This window comes from Coregonus clupeaformis, unplaced genomic scaffold, assembly GCF_020615455.1.
Source record: "Coregonus clupeaformis isolate EN_2021a unplaced genomic scaffold, ASM2061545v1 scaf2022, whole genome shotgun sequence".
Lineage (NCBI taxonomy): Eukaryota > Metazoa > Chordata > Actinopteri > Salmoniformes > Salmonidae > Coregonus > Coregonus clupeaformis.
Genome location: NW_025535476.1, coordinates 40,001 through 57,500, shown reverse-complemented (window position 1 = coordinate 57,500; position 17,500 = coordinate 40,001). Strand labels below are relative to the sequence as shown.

At 51.3% G+C, this 17,500-nt stretch overlaps 1 pseudogene; it reads left to right on the top strand.

Moving 5' to 3' along the window:
* The window catches only part of LOC121563985, a 67,066-nt pseudogene that overhangs the window by 18,984 nt on the left and 30,582 nt on the right, over positions 1 to 17,500 (top strand).

Genomic DNA, 17,500 nt, shown 5'->3' with positions numbered 1-17,500 from the left:
CACACACAACACACGTCCCTGTCCTGTCACACACACACACACGTCCCTGTCCTGTCCTGTCACACACACAACACACGTCCCCTGTCCTGTCCTGTCACACACAACACACGTCCCTGTCCTGTCCTGTCACACACACAACACACGTCCCTGTCCTGTCCTGTCACACACACAACACACGTCCCTGTCCTGTCTACACACACAACACACGCCCTGTCCCTGTCCTGTCACACACACAACACACGTCCCTGTCCTGTCCTGTCACACACACAACACACGATCCCTGTCCTGTCCTGTCACACACACAACACACGCCCTGTCCTGTCCTGTCACACACACAACACACGTCCCTGTCCCTGTCCTGTCACACACACAACACACGTCCCATGTCCCTGTCCCTGTCACACACACAACACACGTCCCTGTCCCTGTCCTGTCACACACACAACACACTGCGTCCCTGTCCCTGTCCTGTCACACACACAACACACGTCCCTGTCCTGTCTCACACACAACACACGCCCTGTCCTGTCCTGTCACACACACAACACGCCCCTGTCCTGTCTCTGTCACACACACAACACACGTCCTGTCCTGTCACACACACAACACACGTCCCTGTCCCTGTCCTGTCACACACAACACACGTCCCTGTCCTGTCCTGTCACACACAACACACGTCCCTGTCCTGTCCCTTGTCACACACAACACACGCCCTGTCCTGTCCTGTCACACACACAACACACGTCCCTGTCCTGTCCTGTCACACACACAACACACGCTCTCTGTCCTGTCACACACACAACACACGTCCCTGTCCTGTCCTGTCACACACACAACACACGTCCCTGTCCCTGTCCTGTCACACACACAACACACGTCCCTGTCCTGTCCTGTCACACACACAAACACGTCCCTGTCCTGTCCTGTCACACACACACACACGCCTGTCCTGTCCTGTCACACACACAACACACGTCCCCTGTCCTGTCCTGTCACACACAACACACGTCCTGTCCTGTCCTGTCACACACACAACACACGTCCCTGTCCTGTCCTGTCACACACACAACACACGTCCCTGTCCTGTCCTGTCACACACACAACCACGTCCCTGTCTCTGTCACACACACAACACACGTCCCTCCCTGTCCTGTCACACACACAACACACGTCCCTGTCCTGTCCTGTCACACACACAACACACGTCCCTGTCCCTGTCCTGTCACACACAACACACGTCCCTGTCCTGTCCTGTCACACACACAACTACACGTCCTGTCCCTGTCCTGTCACACACACAACACACGTCCCTGTCCTGTCCTGTCACACACACAACACACGTCCCTGTCCTGTCCTGTCACACACACAACACACGTCCCTGTCCTGTCCTGTCACACACACAACACACGTCCCTGTCCTGTCCTGTCACACACACAACACACGTCCCTGTCCTGTCCTGTCACACACACAACACACGTCCCTGTCCTGTCCTGTCACACACACAACACACGTCCCTGTCCTGTCCTGTCACACACAACACACGCCCCTGTCCTGTCCTGTCACACACACAACACACGCTCCCTGTCCTGTCTGTCACACACACACACACGTCCCTGTCCTGTCTCTGTCACACACACAACACACGTCCCTGTCCTGTCCTGTCACACACACAACACACGTCCCTGTCCTGTCCTGTCACACACACAACACACGTCCCCTGTCCTGTCACACACACAACACACGTCCCTGTCCTGTCCTGTCACACACACAACACACGCCCCTGTCCCTGTCCTGTCACACACACAACACACGTCCCCTGTCCTGTCCTGTCACACACACAACACACGTCCCTGTCCTGTCCTGTCACACACACAACACACGTCCCCTGTCCTGTCCTGTCACACACACACACACGTCCCTGTCCTGTCCTGTCACACACACAACACACGTCCCTGTCCTGTCCTGTCACACACACAACACACGTCCCTGTCCTGTCCTGTCACACACACAACACACGTCCCTGTCCTGTCCTGTCACACACACAACACACGTCCCTGTCCTGTCCTGTCACACACACAACACACGTCCCTGTCCTGTCCTGTCACACACACAACACACGTCCCTTGTCCCTGTCACACACAACACACGTCCCCTGTCCTGTCTACACACACAACACACGTCCCTGTCCTGTCTGTCACACACAACACACGTCCCTGTCCCTGTCCTGTCACACACACAACACCGTCCCTGTCCCTGTCACACACACAACACACGTCCCTGTCCTGTCCTGTCACACACACAACTACACGCCCCTGTCCCTGTCCTGTCACACACACAACACACGTCCCTGTCCTGTCCTGTCACACACAACACACGTCCCTGTCCTGTCCTGTCACACACACAACACACGCCTGTCCCTGTCTGTCCTGTCACACACACAACACACGTCCCTGTCCTGTCCTGTCACACACACAACACACGTCCCTGTCCTGTCCTGTCACACACACAACACACGTCCCTGTCCCTGTCTCTGTCACACACAACACACGCTTTGTCCTGTCCTGTCACACACACAACACACGTCCCTGTCCCTGTCCTGTCACACACACACACACGTCCCTGTCCCTGTCCTGTCACACACACAACACACGTCCCTGTCCTGTCCTGTCACACACACAACACACGTCCCCTGTCTCTGTCACACACACAACACACGCCCCTGTCCCTGTCCTGTCACACACAAACACACGTCCCTGTCCTGTCCTGTCACACACACAACACACGTCCCTGTCCTGTCACACACACAACACACGGTCCTGTCCTGTCACACACACAACACACGTCCCTGTCCCTGTCCTGTCACACACACAACACACGTCCCTGTCCTGTCCTGTCACACACACAACACACGTCCCTGTCCTGTCACACACACAACACACGTCCCTGTCCTGTCCTGTCACACACACAACACACGTCCCTGTCCTGTCACACACACAACACACGTCCCTGTCCCTGTCCTGTCACACACACAACACACGTCCCTGTCCTGTCACACACACAACACACGTCCCTGTCCTGTCCTGTCACACACACAACACACGTCCCTGTCCCTGTCCTGTCACACACACAACACACGTCCCTGTCCTGTCCTGTCACACACACAACTACACGTCCCCTGTCCCTGTCCTGTCACACACACAACACACGTCCCCTGTCCTGTCCTGTCACACACACAAATACACGTCCCTGTCTGTCACACACAACACACACGTCCCTGTCCTGTCACACACACAACACACGTCCCTGTCCTGTCACACACACAACACACGTCCCTGTCCTGTCCTGTCACACACACAACACACGTCCCTGTCCTGTCCTGTCACACACACAACACACGTCCCCTGTCCCTGTCCTGTCACACACAACACACGTCCCTGTCCTGTCACACACAACACACGCTCCCTGTCCTGTCCTGTCACACACACAACACACGTCCCCTGTCCTGTCCTGCACACACACAACACACGTCCCTGTCCTGTCCTGTCACACACACAACACACGCCCCTGTCCCTGTCCTGCTCACACACAACACACGTCCCTGTCCTGTCACACACACAACACACGTCCCGTCTCTGTCACACACACAACACACGTCCCCTGTCCTGTCACACACACACACGCGTCCCTGTCCTGTCCTGTCACACACAACACACGTCCCTGTCCCTGTCCTGTCACACACAACACACGTCCCTGTCCTGTCACACACAACACACCCTGTCCCTGTCTGTCCTGTCACACACACAACACACGCCTCGTCCTGTCACACACACAACACAGTCCCTGTCCGTCTTGTCACACACACAACACCGCCCCTGTCCTGTCCTGTCACACACATAACACACGTCCCTGTCCCTGTCCTGTCACACACACAACACACGTCCCTGTCCTGTCACACACACAACACACGTCCCTGTCCCTGTCCCTGTCACACACACAACACACGTCCCTTGTCCTGTCCTGTCACACACACAACACACGTCCTGTCCTGTCTGTCCTGTCACGGCACACAACACACGTCCCTGTCCTGTCCTGTCACACACACAACACACGTCCCTGTCCTGTCCTGTCACACACACAACACACGTCCCTGTCCTGTCCTGTCACACACAACACACGTCCCTGTCCCTGTCCTGTCACACACACAACACACGTCCCTGTCCTGTCCTGTCACACACACAACACACGTCCCTGTCCCTGTCACACACACAACACACGTCCCTGTCCTGTCCTGTCACACACACAACACACGTCCCTGTCCTGTCCTGTCACACACACAACACACGTCCCTGTCCTGTCCTGTCACACACACAACACACGTCCCTGTCCTGTCACACACACAACACACGTCCCCTGTCCCTGTCACACACACACACGCTCCCTGTCTCTGTCTGTCACACACACAACACACGTCCCTGTCCCTGTCACACACACAACACACGTCCCTGTCCCTGTCCTGTCACACTCACAGCAGTGTTCTCACCTACCCCCACCAGGGTCTTATTCATCAGGCACCAAATAGAAGAAAACGGATGGAAACAGTGACTTCTCTTTCTGTTGATACGTTAGGGTTAGGTTAACCTTCTCTTTCTGTTGATACGTTAGGGTTAGGTTAACCTTCTCTTTCTGTTGATACGTTAGGGTTAGGTTAACCTTCTCTTTCTGTTGATACGTTAGGGTTAGGTTAACCTTCTCTTTCTGTTGATACGTTAGGGTTAGGTTAACCTTCTCTTTCTGTTGATACGTTAGGGTTAGGTTAACCTTCTCTTTCTGTTGATACGTTAGGGTTAGGTTAACCTTCTCTTTCTGTTGATACGTTAGGGTTAACCTTCTCTTTCTGTTGATACGTTAGGGTTAACCTTCTCTTTCTGTTGATACGTTAGGGTTAGGGTTAACCTTCTCTTTCTGTTGATACGTTAGGGTTAGGTTAACCTTCTCTTTCTGTTGATACGTTAGGGTTAGGTTCACCTTCTCTTTCTGTTGATACGTTAGGGTTAGGTTCACCTTCTCTTTCTGTTGATACGTTAGGGTTAGGTTAACCTTCTCTTTCTGTTGATACGTTAGGGTTAGGTTAACCTTCTCTTTCTGTTGATACGTTAGGGTTAGGTTCACCTTCTCTTTCTGTTGATACGTTAGGGTTAGGTTAACCTTCTCTTTCTGTTGATACGTTAGGGTTAGGTTCACCTTCTCTTTCTGTTGATACGTTAGGGTTAGGGTTAACCTTCTCTTTCTGTTGATACGTTAGGGTTAGGTTAACCTTCTCTTTCTGTTGATACGTTAGGGTTAGGTTCACCTTCTCTTTCTTATCTTAAGTGAGCTTGTAGCCCACTTTAGCTGCAGGGTAGTCTGTCTTTATTAGCGTTGTTAGCTTAGCAGCAGGTTAGTCTGTGTTAGCGTTGTTAGCTTAGCAGCAGGTTAGTCTGTATTAGCATTGTTAGCGTAGCAGCAGGTGTCCATAGTTAAAGGCTTTGCAGCCAAAAGCAGCTGTTTGATCCGATGGAGCTTAGAGAACACACACACACAGCTGGTGTTCTGGTATATCATACCAGCCTGCGGCAGGGCCAGGGAGGGTTGGAGTTGGCACTGGAACAGAGGGGATAGAGGGATGAACAGAGGGGTTAGAGGGATGAACAGAGGGGTCAGAGGGATGAACAGAGGGGTCAGAGGGATGAACAGAGGGGTCAGAGGGATGAACAGAGGGGTTAGAGGGATGAACAGAGGGGTTAGAGGTCATCAGAGGGGTCAGAGGGATGAACAGAGGGGTCAGAGGTCATCGGAGGGGTCAGAGGGATGAACAGAGGGGTTAGAGGGATGAACAGAGGGTTTAGAGGGATGAACAGAGGGGTCAGAGGTCATCGGAGGGGTCAGAGGGATGAACAGAGGGGTTAGAGGGATGAACAGAGGGGTTAGAGGGATGAACAGAGGGGTTAGAGGGATGAACAGAGGGGTTAGAGGGATGAACAGAGGGGTCAGAGGGATGAACAGAGGGGTTAGAGGGATGAACAGAGGGGTTAGAGGGATGAACAGAGGGGTCAGAGGGATGAACAGAGGGGTTAGAGGGATGAACAGAGGGGTTAGAGGGATGAACAGAGGGGTCAGAGGTCATCGGAGGGGTCAGAGGGATGAACAGAGGGGTTAGAGGGATGAACAGAGGGGGTCAGAGGGATGAACAGAGGGGTTAGAGGGATGAACAGAGGGGTCAGAGGGATGAACAGAGGGGTTAGAGGTCATCAGAGGGGTCAGAGGGATGAACAGAGGGGTCAGAGGTCATCAGAGGGGTCAGAGGGATGAACAGAGGGGTTAGAGGGATGAACAGAGGGATGAACAGAGGGGTCAGAGGGATGAACAGAGGGTTAGAGGGATGAACAGAGGGGTTAGAGGGATGAACAGAGGGGTTAGGAGGTCATCAGAGGGTCAGAGGGATGAACAGAGGGGTTAGGAGGTCATCAGAGGGGTCAGAGGGATGAACAGAGGGGTCGGAGGGATGAACAGAGGGGTCAGAGGGATGAACAGAGGGGGTTAGAGGGATGAACAGAGGGGTTAGAGGTCATCAGAGGGGTTAGAGGGATGAACAGAGGGGTTAGAGGGATGAACAGAGGGGTCAGAGGGATGAACCAGAGGGGTCAGAGGGATGAACAGAGGGGGTCAGAGGGATGAACAGAGGGTCAGAGGGATGAACAGAGGGGTCAGAGGGATGAACAGAGGGGTCAGAGGGATGAACAGAGGGTCAGAGGGATGAACAGAGGGGTCAGAGGGATGAACAGAGGGGTAGAGGGATGAACAGAGGGGTCAGAGGGATGAACAGAGGGGTCAGAGGGATGAACAGAGGGGTCAGAGGGGATGAACAGAGGGGTCAGAGGGATGAACAGAGGGTCAGAGGGATGAACAGAGGGGTCAGAGGGATGAACAGAGGGGGTTAGAGGGATGAACAGAGGGGTCAGAGGGATGAACAGAGGGGTCAGAGGGATGAACAGAGGGGTTAGAGGAGGATGAACAGAGGGTCAGAGGGATGAACAGAGGGGTTAGAGGGATGAACAGAGGGATAGAGGGATGAACAGAGGGGTTAGAGGGATGAACAGAGGGGTCAGAGGGATGAACAGAGGGGTTAGAGGGATGAACAGAGGGGTTAGAGGGATGAACAGAGGGGGTCAGAGGGATGAACAGAGGGGGTTAGAGGGATGAACAGAGGGGTTAGAGGGATGAACAGAGGGTCAGAGGGATGAACAGAGGGGTCAGAGGGATGAACAGAGGGGTCAGAGGGATGAACAGAGGGGTCAGAGGGATGAACAGAGGGGGTTAGAGGGATGAACAGAGGGGGTTAGAGGGATGAACAGAGGGGTTAGAGGGATGAACAGAGGGGTCAGAGGGATGAACAGAGGGATGAACAGAGGGGTCAGAGGTCATCTGAGGGACATGCGTTCACAGCTGGATGAATGAGGCCTTATTCACTTCTTAGTCTCTCTGCTGCAATGTGGGAATCCGTCATCTAACCTACAACTCTGTGTGTCTGTGTGTGTGTGTGTGTGTGTGTGTGTGTGTGTGTGTGTGTGTGTGTGTGTGTAGAGTTGGCCGATATGTGGAGGGGAGAATCTAGCGCCCCCGCCCAGACAACAGGAGCTGCTGCTAACAGGGTAAACAAACACACACACACACACACACACACACACACACACACACACACACACACACACACACAGTCCTTTGTAGTCTTCCTACTGCCACCACCATGTTCTGTGTGTGTGTGTGTGTGTGTGTGTGTGTGCAGGCATGAGGACGGTACCGTGCGGTTCTGGGATGTGTCTGGTGTGGCCCTGACTCCTGTCTACAAGCTCAGCACGGCTAACGTCTTCCATACCGACTGTTACCCTAACGACGCACCTCCTGAACCCTGTCAACGACCCCCAAGCACTGCAGGAGGAGGAGTGGCCTCCCCTTCAGGAAGGTCAGAACACACACACGACACACACACACGCAGACACACACACACACACACACCGCAGACACACACACACACACACACACACACCAGCAGCTACTCTTCCTGGGGTTCCTGGCAGGAACTAATGGGGATCCGTAATAAACCCCAGGAAGAGTAGCTGCTCTCTGGCAGGAACTAATGGGGATCCATAATAAACCCCAGGAAGAGTAGCTGCTGCCTTGGCAGGAACTAATGGGGATCCATAATAAACCCCAGGAAGAGTAGCTGCTGCCTTGGCAGGAACTAATGGGGATCCGTAATAAACCCCAGGAAGAGTAGCTGCTGCCTTGGCAGGAACTAATGGGGATCCGTACAAACCCCCAGGAAGAGTAGCCGCTGCCTTGGCAGGAACTAATGGGGATCCATAATAAACCCCAGGAAGAGTAGCCGCTGCCTTGGCAGGAACTAATGGGGATCCATAATAAACCCCAGGAAGAGTAGCTGCTGCCTTGGCAGGAACCAATGGGGATCCATAATAAACCCCAGGAAGAGTAGCTGCTGCCTTGTCAGGAACTAATGGGGATCCATAATAAACCCCAGGAAGAGTAGCTGCTGCCTTGGCAGGGAACTAATGGGGATCCACAATAAACCCCAGGAAGAGTAGCCGCTGCCTTGGCAGGAACTAATGGGGATCCATAATAAACCCAGGAAGAGTAGCTGCTGCCTTGGCAGGAACTAATGGGGATCCATAATAAACCCCAGGAAGAGTAGCCGCTGCCTTGGCAGGAACTAATGGGGATCCATAATAAACCCCAGGAAGAGTAGCCGCTGCCTTGGTAGGAACTAATGGGGATCCATAATAAACCCCAGGAAGAGTAGCTGCTGCCTTGGCAGGAACTAACGGGGATCCATAATAAACCCCAGGAAGAGTAGCTGCTGCCTTGTCAGGAACTAATGGGGATCCATAATAAACCCCAGGAAGAGTAGCTGCTGCCTTGGCAGGAACTAATGGGGATCCATAATAAACCCCAGGAAGAGTAGCTGCTGCCTTGGCAGGAACTAATGGGGATCCATAATAAACCCCAGGAAGAGTAGCCGCTGCCTTGGCGGAACTAATGGGGATCCATAATAAACCCCCAGGAAGAGTAGCTGCTGCCTTGGTAGGAACTAATGGGGATCCATAATAAACCCCAGGAAGAGTAGCTGCTGCCTTGGCAGGAACTAACGGGATCCATAATAAACCCCAGGAAGAGTAGCTGCTGCCTTGTCAGGAACTAACGGGATCCATAATAAACCCCAGAAGAGTAGCTGCTGCCTTGGCAGGAACTAATGGGGATCCATAATAAACCCCAGGAAGAGTAGCTGCTGCCTTGGCAGGAACTAATGGGGATCCATAATAAACCCCAGGAAGAGTAGCTGCTGCCTTGGTAGGGAACTAATGGGGATCCATAATAAACCCCCAGGAAGAGTAGCTGCTGCCTTGGCAGGAACTAACGGGGATCCATAATAAACCCCAGGAAGAGTAGCTGCTGCCTTGTCAGGAACTAATGGGGATCCATAATAAACCCCAGGAAGAGTAGCTGCTGCCTTGGCAGGAACTAATGGGGATCCATAATAAACCCCAGGAAGAGTAGCTGCTGCCTTGGCAGGAACTAATGGGGATCCATAATAAACCCCAGGAAGAGTAGCTGCTGCCTTGGCAGGAACTAACGGGATCCATAATAAACCCCAGGAAGAGTAGCTGCTGCCTTGGCAGGAACTAATGGGGATCCATAATAAAACCCCAGGAAGAGTGGCTGCTGCCTTGGCAGGAACCAATGGGGATCCATAATAAACCCCAGGAAGAGTAGCTGCTGCCTTGGCAGGAACTAATGGGGATCCATAATAAACCCCAGGAAGAGTAGCTGCTGCCTTGGCAGGAACTAATGGGGATCCATAATAAACCCCAGGAAGAGTAGCTGCTGCCTTGGCAGGAACTAATGGGGATCCATAATAAACCCCAGGAAGAGTAGCTGCTGCCTTGGCAGGAACTAATGGGGATCCATAATAAACACAAACACACCCCTGACCTCTGTCCTAAAGTTAAAAATGTAAGCCTAGAAGATGGTGTGTGCCCTCAGATATGGAGGGAGGCAAAGGTCAAATCCACTACCCAAGAATAGCAGAACACCTTTTAATGGTTCAAACGGCCGACCAATCAGCCTGTTACAGGTGCTTAGCAAGCTTTGGTTTTCTGTTATTACTAATGACCTTCCCCTGACCTTGAATAAAGCCTGTGTGTCTGTACGCTGACGAATCAACAGCATACACTTCGGCTGCAACAGTAAAATAAATAACTGACACCCTTAACATAGAGCTCCAGGCAGTTTTAGAATAGGTAACTAAAATAGGCTGGTACTAAATATCTCAAACTAAAAGCATCATTTTGGGGATATATCACTTGCTCAACGCTAAACCTCGTTTAGATCTATTATTGAATAATGTGGCTATTGAGCAAGTTTAGGAGACTAAACTGCTGCGTGTAACCCTAGATAGCAAGCTGTCATGTTCAAAACATATAGACTCAATGGTTGCTAAAATGGGAAGAGGTCTGTCCGTGATAGGGCGTTGCTCTGCCTTCTTGACATCTAAGTCGACCAGACAGGTCCTACAGGCCCTAGTTTTGTTGCATCTGGACTACTGCCCACCTGTGTGGTCATGTGCGGCAAAGAAGGACATGGGTAAATTGCAGTTGGTCCATGAACAAAGCAGCACGTATCGTACTACGATCCTCTGTAGCTCAGCTGGTAGAGCACGGCGCTTGTAATGCCAGGGTAGTGGGTTCGATCCCCGGGACCACCCATACGTAAAAATGTATGCACACATGACTGTAAGTCGCTTTGGATAAAAGCATCTGCTAAATGGCATATTATTATTATTATTATATGTTATATTATACATGGAGGGAAAGTGTCAGTAACATGCATGTCAGTCTCTCCTCAACTTACACTCCTACTACAATACTACTACTACTACAATAATACTACTACTACTACTACTACTACTACTACTACTACTACTACACTACTACTACACTACAATACTACTACTACTACTACTACTACTATACTACTACACTACTACTACAATACTACTACTACTACTATACTACTACTACTACAATACTACTACTACTGCTACTACTACTACTACTATACTACTACTACTGCTACTACAATACTACTACTACTACTACTACTACACTACTACTACAATACTACTACTACTATACTACTACTATACTACTACAATACTACTACAATACTACTACTACACTACTGCTATACTACTACTACTACTACTACTACTATACTACTACTATACTACTACTACTACTACTATACTACTACTATACTACCACTATACTACTACTACTACTACTACTACTACTACTACTATAGTACTACTACTATACTACTACTACAATACTACTACTACAATACTACTACTACTACTACTACTACTATACTGCTACTACTACTATACTACTACTACTATACTACTACTACTATACTACTACTACTACTACTACTATACTACTACTATACTACTACTACTATACTAGTACTACTACTACTACTACACTACTACTACTGCTACTCTACTACTACTACTACTACTACCACAATACTACTACAATACTACTACTACTACACTACTACTATACTACTACTACAATACTACTACTACTACTATACTACTAATACTACTACTATACTACTAATACTAATACTATACTACTACTACTACTATACTACTACTACTACTATAATACTACTACTATACTACTACTACTACTATACTACTACTACTATACTACTACTATACTACTACTACTATACTACTATACTACTACTACTATACTAATACTATACTACTACTACTACTACTGCTACTACTATACTACTACTATACTACTACTACTACTACTACTACTATACTACTACTACTACTACTACTATACTACTACTACTACTACTACTACTACAATACTACTACTACTACTACTACAATACTACTACTATACTACTACTACTACTACTACTACTACTATACTACTACTATACTACTACTACTACTACTACTACTACTACTATACTACTACTACTACTATACCTCTACTACTACTATACTACTGCTGCTACTACTACTACTACTACTACTATACTACTACTACTACTACTACTACTACTACTACTACTATTACTACTACTGCTACTACTACTACTGCATTGCTTGTTCTTTGGGGTTTTAGGTTGGTGATCTGTAAAGTAGACATGTTGGCCTGATTTCCCCCTCTGGGATAAATAACATGTTGGCCTGATTCCCCCCTCTGGGATAAAGAACATGTTGGCCTGATTCCCCCTCTGGGATAAATAACGTGTTGGCCTGATTTCCCCCTCTGGGATAAATAACATGTTGGCCTGATTCCCCCTCTGGGATAAATAACATGTTGGCCTGATTCCCCCTCTGGGATAAATAACGTGTTGGCCTGATTCCCCCTCTGGGATAAATAACGTGTTGGCCTGATTCCCCCTCTGGGATAAATAACGTGTTGGCCTGATTCCCCCTCTGGGATAAATAACGTGTTGGCCTGATTCCCCCTCTGGGATAAATAACATGTTGGCCTGATTCCCCCTCTGGGATAAATAACGTGTTGGCCTGATTCCCCCCCTGGGATAAATAATGTGTTGGCCGGATTCCCCCTCTGGGATAAATAACGTGTTGGCCGGATTCCCCCTCTGGGATAAATAACGTGTTGGCCTGATTCCCCCTCTGGGATAAATAACGTGTTGGCCTGATTCCCCCTCTGGGATAAATAACGTGTTGGCCTGATTCCCCCTCTGGGATAAATAACGTGTTGGCCTGATTCCCCCTCTGGGATAAATAACGTGTTGGCCTGATTCCCCCCTCTGGGATAAATAACGTGTTGGCCTGATTCCCCCTCTGGGATAAATAACGTGTTGGCCTGATTCACCCTCTGGGATAAATAACGTGTTGGCCTGATTCCCCCTCTGGGATAAATAACGTGTTGGCCTGATTCCCCCTCTGGGATAAATAACGTGTTGGCCTGATTCCCCCTCTGGGATAAATAACGTGTTGGCCTGATTCCCCCTCTGGGATAAATAACATGTTGGCCTGATTCCCCCTCTGGGATAAATAACATGTTGGCCGGATTCCCCCCCTGGGATAAATAACGTGTTGGCCTGATTCCCCCCTGGGATAAATAACGTGTTGGCCTGATTCCCCCTCTGGGATAAATAACGTGTTGGCCGATTCCCCCTCTGGGATAAATAACGTGTTGGCCTGATTCCCCCTCTGGGATAAATAACGTTTTAGTAATTGGTGGCTGACTAAATACTTTTTTTCCCCACTGTAAATAACGTTTTAGTAATTGAATATATTAGAGAGACTCCTGCTGGGTTGCTGGTGTCTGTAGTAATGATGATGATGATGATGATGGTGTTCTATTTGTTTTTTTGTGTGATATGTGATGATGATGATGATGATGATGATGGTGTGTGTTCTAGGTGGGTTGTTTTGATCCGTATAGTGATGATCCTCGTCTGGGGATCCAGAAGATCAGTCTCTGTAAACACAGCTGTAGACTGGTGGTGGCTGGGACCGCTGGACAGGTACAGAACACACACACACACGAGAGATAGGCTGGTGGTGGCTGGGACCGCTGGACAGGTACAGAACACACACACACAGAGAGATAGACTGGTGGTGGCTGGGACCGCTGGACAGGTACAGAACACACACACACACAGAGAGATAGGCTGGTGGTGGCTGGGACCGCTGGACAGGTACAGAACACACACACACAGAGAGATAGGCTGGTGGTGGCTGGGACCGCTGGACAGGTACAGAACACACACACACACAGAGAGATAGACTGGTGGTGGCTGGGACCGCTGGACAGGTACAGAACACACACACACACAGAGAGATAGACTGGTGGTGGCTGGGACCGCTGGACAGGTACAGAACACAGAGACACACAGAGAGATAGACTGGTGGTGGCTGGGACCGCTGGACAGGTACAGAACACACACACACAGAGAGATAGACTGGTGGTGGCTGGGACCGCTGGACAGGTACAGAACACACACACACACAAGAGAGATAGACTGGTGGTGGCTGGGACCGCTGGACAGGTACAGAACACACACACACAGAGAGAGATAGACTGGTGGTGGCTGGGACCGCTGGACAGGTACAGAACACACACACACAGAGAGATAGACTGGTGGTGGCTGGGACCGCTGGACAGGTACAGAACACACAGACACACAGAGAGATAGACTGGTGGTGGCTGGGACCGCTGGACAGGTACAGAACACACACACACAGAGAGATAGACTGGTGGTGGCTGGGACCGCTGGACAGGTACAGAACACACACACACACACAGAGAGATAGACTGGTGGTGGCTGGGACCGCTGGACAGGTACAGAACACACACACACAGAGAGATAGACTGGTGGTGGCTGGGACCGCTGGACAGGTACAGAACACACACACACACACAGAGAGATAGACTGGTGGTGGCTGGGACCGCTGGACAGGTACAGAACACACACACACAGAGAGAGATAGACTGGTGGTGGCTGGGACCGCTGGACAGGTACAGAACACACACACACAGAGAGATAGACTGGTGGTGGCTGGGACCGCTGGACAGGTACAGAACACACACACAGAGAGATAGACTGGTGGTGGCTGGGACCGCTGGACAGGTACAGAACACACACACACAGAGAGATAGACTGGTGGTGGCTGGGACCGCTGGACAGGTACAGAACACACACACACAGAGAGATAGACTGGTGGTGGCTGGGACCGCTGGACAGGTACAGAACACACACACACACGAGAGATAGACTGGTGGTGGCTGGGACCGCTGGACAGGTACAGAACACACACACACAGAGAGATAGACTGGTGGTGGCTGGGACCGCTGGACAGGTACAGAACACACACACACAGAGAGATAGGCTGGTGGTGGCTGGGACCGCTGGACAGGTACAGAACACACACACACAGAGAGATAGACTGGTGGTGGCTGGGACCGCTGGACAGGTACAGAACACACACACACACAGAGAGATAGGCTGGTGGTGGCTGGGACCGCTGGACAGGTACAGAACACACACACACACAGAGAGATAGACTGGTGGTGGCTGGGACCGCTGGACAGGTACAGAACACACACACACACAGAGAGATAGACTGGTGGTGGCTGGGACCGCTGGACAGGTACAGAACACACACACAGAGAGATAGACTGGTGGTGGCTGGGACCGCTGGACAGGTACAGAACACACACACACAGAGAGATAGACTGGTGGTGGCTGGGACCGCTGGACAGGTACAGAACACACACACACAGAGAGATAGACTGGTGGTGGCTGGGACCGCTGGACAGGTACAGAACACACACACACAGAGAGATAGACTGGTGGTGGCTGGGACCGCTGGACAGGTACAGAACACACACACACAGAGAGATAGACTGGTGGTGGCTGGGACCGCTGGACAGGTACAGAACACACACACACAGAGAGATAGACTGGTGGTGGCTGGGACCGCTGGACAGGTACAGAACACACACACACAGAGAGATAGACTGGTGGTGGCTGGGACCGCTGGACAGGTACAGAACACACACACACAGAGAGATAGACTGGTGGTGGCTGGGACCGCTGGACAGGTACAGAACACACACACACAGAGAGATAGGCTGGTGGTGGCTGGGACCGCTGGACAGGTACAGAACACACACACACAGAGAGATAGGCTGGTGGTGGCTGGGACCGCTGGACAGGTACAGAACACACACACACAGAGAGATAGACTGGTGGTGGCTGGGACCGCTGGACAGGTACAGAACACACACACACAGAGAGATAGGCTGGTGGTGGCTGGGACCGCTGGACAGGTACAGAACACACACACACAGAGAGATAGACTGGTGGTGGCTGGGACCGCTGGACAGGTACAGAACACACACACACAACGAGAGATAGACTGGTGGTGGCTGGGACCGCTGGACAGGTACAGAACACACACACACAGAGAGATAGACTGGTGGTGGCTGGGACCGCTGGACAGGTACAGAACACACACACACAGAGAGATAGGCTGGTGGTGGCTGGGACCGCTGGACAGGTACAGAACACACACACACAGAGAGATAGCTGGTGGTGGCTGGGACCGCTGGACAGGTACAGAACACACACACACAGAGAGATAGGCTGGTGGTGGCTGGGACCGCTGGACAGGTACAGAACACACACACACAGAGAGATAGACTGGTGGTGGCTGGGACCGCTGGACAGGTACAGAACACACACACAGAGAGATAGACTGGTGGTGGCTGGGACCGCTGGACAGGTACAGAACACACACACACACACAGAGAGATAGACTGGTGGTGGCTGGGACCGCTGGACAGGTACAGAACACACACACACACAGAGAGATAGACTGGTGGTGGCTGGGACCGCTGGACAGGTACAGAACACACACACACACAGAGATAGACTGGTGGTGGCTGGGACCGCTGGACAGGTACAGAACACACACACACAGAGAGATAGACTGGTGGTGGCTGGGACCGCTGGACAGGTACAGAACACACACACACACAGAGAGATAGACTGGTGGTGGCTGGGACCGCTGGACAGGTACAGAACACACACACACAGAGAGATAGACTGGTGGTGGCTGGGACCGCTGGACAGGTACAGAACACACACACACAGAGAGATAGACTGGTGGTGGCTGGGACCGCTGGACAGGTACAGAACACACACACACAGAGAGATAGACTGGTGGTGGCTGGGACCGCTGGACAGGTACAGAACACACACACACAGAGAGATAGACTGGTGGTGGCTGGGACCGCTGGACAGGTACAGAACACACACACACAGAGAGATAGACTGGTGGTGGCTGGGACCGCTGGACAGGTACAGAACACACACACACACAGAGAGAGATAGACTGGTGGTGGCTGGGACCGCTGGACAGGTACAGAACACACACACACAGAGAGATAGACTGGTGGTGGCTGGGACCGCTGGACAGGTACAGAACACACACACACAGAGAATAGACTGGTGGTGGCTGGGACCGCTGGACAGGTACAGAACACACACACACAAAGAGAGATAGACTGGTGGTGGCTGGGACCGCTGGACAGGTACAGAACACACACACACAGAGAGATAGACTGGTGGTGGCTGGGACCGCTGGACAGGTACAGAACACACACACACAGAGAGATAGACTGGTGGTGGCTGGGACCGCTGGACAGGTACAGAACACACACACACAGAGAGATAGACTGGTGGTGGCTGGGACCGCTGGACAGGTACAGAACACACACACACAGAGAGATAGACTGGTGGTGGCTGGGACCGCTGGACAGGTACAGAACACACACACACACAGAGAGATAGACTGGTGGTGGCTGGG